Here is a 7,730-nt window from a genome sequence, read left to right as displayed (position 1 = left end):
TAATAATTCCCATGTCAGTGAAGAAGGAGCCACCACCACTGTGTGACTTGCCAGTCCACCTTATGAAACCAAGAGGTGCTGGTGGAAGCCGTTTCAAGGTCCTTTGTCCCCCAGGGGCTGCTGTACCGTCCACAGAATCGACTGTCCCTTCAGAGAGTATTGTGTCTCCTTAGCACCTACCATGGATCTTCATGAAGAACTGCAGACTGCCCACAACATGCTGACACAGAATGAAGTGTGTCACACCTGGGATGGGACAGCATTGAACAATCCCAGTAAAATGATTTCTATGAAATTGTGCTCGCGTAAACCTACGTCTGTGAATGAGCAGAGTGACTCTTTTTTATGATTAAATCTCTTGAGATTAGTTACAAATTCTGTGCTTTTTAGTGAGATCATAAATTGTCTCCTCTGAGGTCTCCTGTCATCAATGGTAATCTGCAGTGCAGTGCTGGCTATTTGATTAAAACCATTCAGAGAGTCTTTAAAGCTTGTGGAGTGATCACACCATTGGTGTGGATGGATTTCAGGCCTCTCGGGAGAAGATTTTACGTTATGCACAATGTTTCTGCCTGCTGCTGTCAGCCTGATCCTTAGCGGCTTGGCGGGAACTTGAATAATTTGTCAGGGTCTACTAAGATAGACAATTGATTAAAATTCACTCATATCACTTTACTCATTTTCTTTACTAGCCAAGACTTAGATCTGGTTTTAGATGATTAAAGTGCAGTCCTTTGTTCAGGTACCATGTGTTCACTGGGTTGGCTCTGCACACAGTACCCCCTACTAGCTGAGAGATGGATCCAAGACTTTCTCACCTTCATTTTAAAATCTATCAGTGGAGCACAAGACAAGTACACAGTAATTGTAATAAAGATCAGCATCATATTTTAGAATCAGCATAATGACATGGAAATAATTCACATTATGGAATCAATTAGGCCAAAGAATTCACGCTTAACCTTATGCCACTTAACATTCAATAGACTCGATTTTCTCATTTGTAAAATGGAAATCAAAAGCCACTTAGCAGGATTTTGTGAGTATAAAGTAATGCAATTAAAGAAGCAACACAATATTTATCATATATTAAAAATGAATAGATAATAAATATCATAAAACATTATGTAATGATACATAGAATATGTAATATTTAAATAAATGAAGTTATATTTATTAAGCAACAAGTATTAAAAGAGATGTTTAAAATTTATCTTTCTTTCTTTCTTTCTTTCTTTTTTTTTTGCAGATATGGCCAGGGCTATGTTTGAACCCAACACCTCTGGCATATAGGGTTGGCACCCTACTCCTTGGATTCACAGGTGCCGCCCTCTTTTTTTTTTTTTTTTTGAATTATTGTAAATTTAGAGATAAAATAAACCTGACAGGTCACTTGTTCATATAGCATGAATGGCTTTTTGTTCACACTGACAAGCATAGGTACTTTAATCACCAAAGACTATATCAAGTATTTATAAAAATAAATTCTTTTTGAAGATTATGTCAACTTAATCAGGATTAAAAAGAAATAAAACTTTTATCCTGATCATCCTTGAATGAAATAACTTCATTTTTAATATCTTACTTAATCAGAAAATACACAGAAGGAAACAATAATATAGAGAGAGCTTGATGTCCTGTGGTCTTCCTTAACAACAACCCATTTTCAAGAGACTATAATCTACTCAACAGAAAGCATTCTACCAAGCATTTTAATCAGATTCTGAGAAAATTCACACTCAAAATAAACAATATTCCACTAAAATCTAAATCTTGCCTATGTAATCCCTCCTCCTACCTAGACAAAGTAACAAGTATCCTCAGGTTAAATGACAAGGTAAAATGTTTCAGAGGGCTGTAGAGACTACATCCAGCTTTTAGGGGGAAGTAGGATGGGGGCAGAGACCTGGAGAGTCCTCATGAGAAACACGCCCCGTGGAACTCCTCCTGGAGTGTGGAGGAGCCGTGGTAGGAGCAGTGACGTGCCCCAATTATCAGAATTTCTACACATCGCAGAAATGTGACCAGTATTAAGAAATTGTTCAAGTTTTGGGGGGTTCAGTTTTAAATCTAAGTGTATTTTTGAACTTAAGAGTAAACTAAATGAAGAAACTATATTGAAAATAAAAAAGCCTTAAAGAACTTGTCAATAAATGAAGACTAGAACTTTTGATTTTAACTAATTTGCTCTTTTCCAGAAAATTTTTGAAACATACCATAACTAAAATTTGATTAACAAATCTGTAAAATCTAATAAATTCAGAGTAAAAGCTAATTTTTGAAAAGAAACTAACATATTGAAATATTTTCATCATAGGCAACGATAATGAAAAATATACTTTGTTAATTGCACACAAGGATACCAAGCATGGTATTTATATTACCAAAGTTGGTTATTGCTTTTTCAATAAACTTTTCTATAAACAAATTTTGTTTCCTTTCTCTTTTTTAATAAATGGATTAGATTTTGCATAAAATTTATTTAATACGTATTTAAGGCACACACATTTTAAAATCTATGACACAATATTAGGAAAATAAGATACCCACCAAAGGAAGACCTCTTCCATCCTCTTACACGTATATAATTTTAAACACCATAGTGGTCGTTTGTAAGAACCATTACTTTCTTCACTACACATTAGCATACATTTTATTGTGTGTCACTTTATGTGTCACCAAGTGAAGGGACAAATTCACTCTGCACTGGTAGGAACTAGAGGGATGAGAGAAAGCTTTAAAGAGGCTGGCGAGCTTGCACTTAGACAAAGCCCTCACTTTACTACTCTATCAAACAGTTCCATTCCTTCAATATCTATAAAATTACTCAGAAGTGTAAAACCTGAAGAACAAAACCCCTCAAATTATCTTAAAATAGAACTGAATTTTTTTTTCAGTTGGAAGTAATGAAACAAACCAAAAGTTAATCCACAACCATATAATGATCAAGATTTCTTTTAGAAGAAAATAAAAAATAAGTCCAAATGTACATTATATATTGATTATCATGAAGTTTTCAAGTTTCTTACCTGAAGTTTCCTACAGGTACTTTAATAGCACTAATTTGACACTGGAGAGATGCTGAACTTAAATAAATCCTAGCAGGGTAAGGGTAATACAATGAGTAATGATTTCTCATGTAAAGATTATTCAGATCTTTTTACACTCAGTGCTCTCCACCTGTTTCCTGAGCACACAGGTTAACCTTCCACTGTGCTTACTTTGGCAGCACTGGATACTAACATTGGAGTGGCACAGAGAAGATTAGCATGTCCCTCCAGCAAGGATGGCACGCAGATTAATCCCTTTTATTAAGGGTGGAGGCATCTATTGGTCCCAGGCAGCTATTTGCATTGACTTCTGCCTTTGGTGTTACAGAATTTATTCTTCCTCCACACCAGCCTCGTGTGTCTGGCTGTATTCAAAATAATGACTAAAACTGATTAAGAATAATGAGATGATTATTTGTAAGTATGTGAAATTAATATCCCTCAAACTTATGCAGCATAAATTTATGTAATTAATTATATAAAGTTTTGTTAAAAATTGGTATCTTAATTTTTATTTATTTTGCTGAACTTTATAATGATAGGAATGGGTAGTTTTATTGCTCTTTGCCATTTATTAAAAAGATATTAGTTTAGTTAAATAAGTATGTTTTAAAGTTGCACACCTTTATCATGCAATATCCTTCAGAAAGAAAACTATCATTGTATTTCTTTGTACAACTACTTTGAAGGAGAAAAAAGTAGGTTAGTATGTCTTTTGCATGGTGTCTGGATATGTTATATTTAGTGCCAACTACAACTGTGAGATACGTCAACACCATTCATTGTTTTAATTGACAAATGTGTTAACACATCCCCTGCACCTGTAAGTACAGACTGGTCCCCCAGAGACAGGCTGTGTGTGAGGATTCTGAAGAGGAGAAGATGGGAGTGGAGCCCCACACAGCTCTCTGAGCTCACATTAACTGGATTGCATGCACCTGGATAAAGACATCAGTTAAAAGAGTACAGGTTCAATCTAGATAAAAATGTCAGTGCATGTTTTATATAATAATTTGTCCATTTTTAAATTGCAAGTATAATTTACTTAGCTAAACAGAGTTAAGTCTTCAAGTGAATATTCAACATAAGCCCAAGTAAATATTCAACATAAGCCCTACGATAATAACTTTTCTGAGTCTTTATACATCTAGTGATATATCTATTGCCTTCACAATTGGAAGACAGCATGAGTGATATTTATTTGATCTCTACATTTTTCTCAAAATGGCTATTATATTGTATTCTATTGTCTTTAACAAACTGTGTCACTAAAGATATGATTGACATCAAAAACTTTTTTTTTTTTTTGCAGTTTTTGGCTGGGGCTGGGTTTGAACCCGCCACCTCCAGCAAATGGGGCCGGCGCCCTACTCCTTTTAGCCACAGGGGCCACGTGACATCAAAAACTTTTTCTGCCCAAATTCCAGCATATGTGTGTATTTAATGTACATTATTTCTATAAATTATTTTGTCATAGGTGTCTGGGTAATAAACCATTCACTATATATGTATCTTTTGAAGCCTCCCAATTTTCTTTTATAACTTCAGTTTTTATAAAAAGCTTTCTTCTGTTCAAATCTCTGTATAGTAGAATCTATATCAAATATATTAGCTATAATTATGAAAGAATTTTTCTTGTCCAGGATTTTTGCCTGCTACAAAAGTTTAAATGTCTTTCTTAGCTCACCGCAGAATGGTGGAGTCACTAACATTGTATGTGGAACAAGGTGGTGCCCAGCTTGGTGACAGAGGCTCAGGAGAAGGACAATGTATATTGGAGGTCAGGCATAGGAGGCTTGGAAATGCCCGTTCATTCTAGTGAGCTCTGGATGGAAACAACACATCACTCATTTTGTATCACTTCTGATTGATTGCGCTTTCTGTTTTCTGTAATCTAACACTTATGAGGCACTTAATATGTGCCATGTCCTATTCTAAGCACTACTCGTACGTTAATTAATTCTTAACATTTTGAGGTAGGTAGTAGTATTGTTTCCATTTTCAGATGAAAAATCCTAGGCATAAAAAGCTTATGAAACTTTCCCTGAGTCACTTAGAGATTTAGCTACACAGCCCAGACTGGGTTGTATGCTTGCCTGATGACAGTCGGCATGCCTCCCCACAATGTGAGTAAGGGCTGGTTTGTAGAAGCTTACCTTGTTTACGCTGCGGAATTTTGAATGCAGCAATAGGCATTATTCTTATTATCAAAGGAAAATAAGTTTCATCTAGACTCCATGGCTGATAAATCCAAAATGCCTCTGCCCTTATCACATATGGTGTTGGTAAATTCCTGTCTTGTCTTATCTATATCAAAAAAGGTCTTTTTTGTTTTGTTTTTTTTTTAAGAGACAGAGTCTGACATTGTCACCCTCTGTACAGTGCTGTAGCATCACAGCTCACGGCAACCTCCTGCTCTTGGGCTCACGTGATTCTTCTGCCTCAACCTCCAGAATAGCTGGGACCACAGGTGCCTTCCACAATGCCCGGCTATTTTTGTTGTTGTTGCAGTTTGGCCAGGGAAGGGTTCAAACCAGCCACCCTCAGTATATGGGGCGGGTGCCCTACCCACTGAGTCACAGGTCCCGAAAAAGGTCTTAAGTAAAATATTAGCAATGTATTTCTATAATATTATGAATTATGATTAAGAGGGATTCATTGCAGAAACTGATGCCCAAAAGAGCATTTTCTGACATTCTCTTTAAAACCATTTTTACTGGATTTAAAATATTGAATGTAGAAAGGATTAATTCCTAGCTATAAACCAGCCAGCTGCAGCGTCTTGACGTGTCAGTAAACCAATACTTTAATGCCATAATGAAGAAATGCTGGGGATGGTGGATGCTGTCAGGGGTAATAGTTTAATACCTGTGGGCAGACTCAGGAAAGCATCCACCCCCCAGGAGTGTGATTGGAGCCTAAGATCACGAAACAGTGTCAAGAAGGACATGTCCTTCATTTTTAAAAAGCAGCATCAGCAATGCTTTGGATGGTACTGAGAATGATGAGATTTACTAGGAGGAGGAAAGTGATTCTCAATGTAGAAACTAAGATGACACTCCTGAAATTGGCAGCGAGGAAGCACTCTTGTCTGTCCATGATAGGTAAATACTGAAAATTTGTTAGTGGCACATAAAATTTCTTGTGCCTTCTTGTTCTTGTGTTTTGTAATTATTTGTCACATGAAAGTTTTTGTACCATAATGTTAAAAAATAAGTACTAAAATTCCTTTGTAGTATAAAAATCAGGTGCCTAAATATAAATAAATCAAAATTCAAATTAAAAAATACAGACTTTTTTTCCTGAAAATTCAGGCTAAAAACATAGGTGCATGTTATACACAGGAGTACTACCAAATTTATTGTGTAATAAATATATGCTTGAATCTTTTCTGACTATAATCACAAATTTGACAACATAGTATTTTTAGAGGAAAAAATACAAAACTGGGCACAGTTATTCTTACTAGCTCCACGGCTTCCACAGTGTGGGGTGCGATCACCTGCCACCCACTTCCATGGTGCTCCATACTGTTACAGAGCATGCTTCTCTTTTTTTGCAGTTTTTTCGCCAGGGCTGGATTTGAACCTGCCACCTCTGGCATATGGGGTCAGCGCCCTACTCCTTTGAGCCACAGGCACCACAGAGTATGCTTCTCAATGTGAAGGGAAAAATTGCACGATGATGTTTTAATTTACTTTAAAGTCACTCAGAAAATTTTTCATAAAAAGGGAGACAGTTTGCAAAACTTTTTTTTAAATGCAATTTTTCCTAATAATTGCATTTTTAATTTATTATGCTTCTCGAAATCTATGACAATCATATCCTATGTAAGAATGTTATGCTATTCTATCTGCTCTCTATAGAAATATTTGATTAAAATTAAAATAAGAAATAGAGTTCAAACAAAGAACAGCTAGAGAGTTTGTATCATGAAGGGATATTAAATGGTAATGAATGCTTTCACAGCATAGTAACTACAATGGCCACGTGTTTTTTTGTGTCCTGCTGATGTGATGTGTCACATTGACTGATTTACATGTACTGGGCCATCTGGGCACTTCTGGGATGAAGGCTGCTTGATCATAATGGACACTCTCTTCAGAGTGCTGTGGGATTTGATTTGCTAGTATTTCCTTATATATATTGGCCTATAGCTTTACTGTGTCTGTGTGACTTTGTATGGTTTTGATATCTGGGTGACTGATTTTGTAGAATGAGTTTGGAAGTATTCCCTTCTCCTCAGCTTTTTGGAATAGTTTGTGTAGAATTTGGATTAGTCCTTCTTTAAAAGTCTGGTAAAATTCGAACCGTTGAGCCATCAATTCCTGGGCTTTTCTCTAAAGTGATAGTTTTCATTCCTGCTTCTATACCATTACTTGTCACTGGTCTATTCAGGTTGGGGATTCCGCCAGTGTGTAGGAACTTAGCTATCTCTTCTCTGTTTCCAGTTTATTGACACGTACACGCCCACCGCGGTCTCTACCTCTCCTCTCAGTGTCCACAGCCGATTTCTATGTTTCCAGTTTACTGACACGTACACGCCCACAGCGGTCTCTACCTCTCCTCTCAGTTTCTGCCCTTGATTTCTATGTTTCCAGTTTACTGACACGTACACGCCCACAGTGGTCTCTACCACTCCTCTCAGTTTCCGCAGCCGATTTCTATGTTTCCGGTTTA

The 7,730-nt window shown here is 36.5% G+C and overlaps 1 pseudogene; it reads left to right on the top strand.

Moving 5' to 3' along the window:
* The first annotated feature begins 3,213 nt into the window (after window positions 1-3,213).
* On the top strand, window positions 3,214-3,313 carry LOC111721854 (annotated as a pseudogene).
* The last annotated feature ends 4,417 nt before the right edge of the window (window positions 3,314-7,730 follow it).

Source organism: Otolemur garnettii, unplaced genomic scaffold (assembly GCF_000181295.1).
Source record: "Otolemur garnettii isolate 467f Iridium unplaced genomic scaffold, OtoGar3 scaffold00191, whole genome shotgun sequence".
Classification (NCBI taxonomy): Eukaryota; Metazoa; Chordata; class Mammalia; order Primates; family Galagidae; genus Otolemur; species Otolemur garnettii.
Note: the sequence above shows the minus strand (reverse complement) of the source record. Positions and strands in the feature narration are given on the sequence as shown.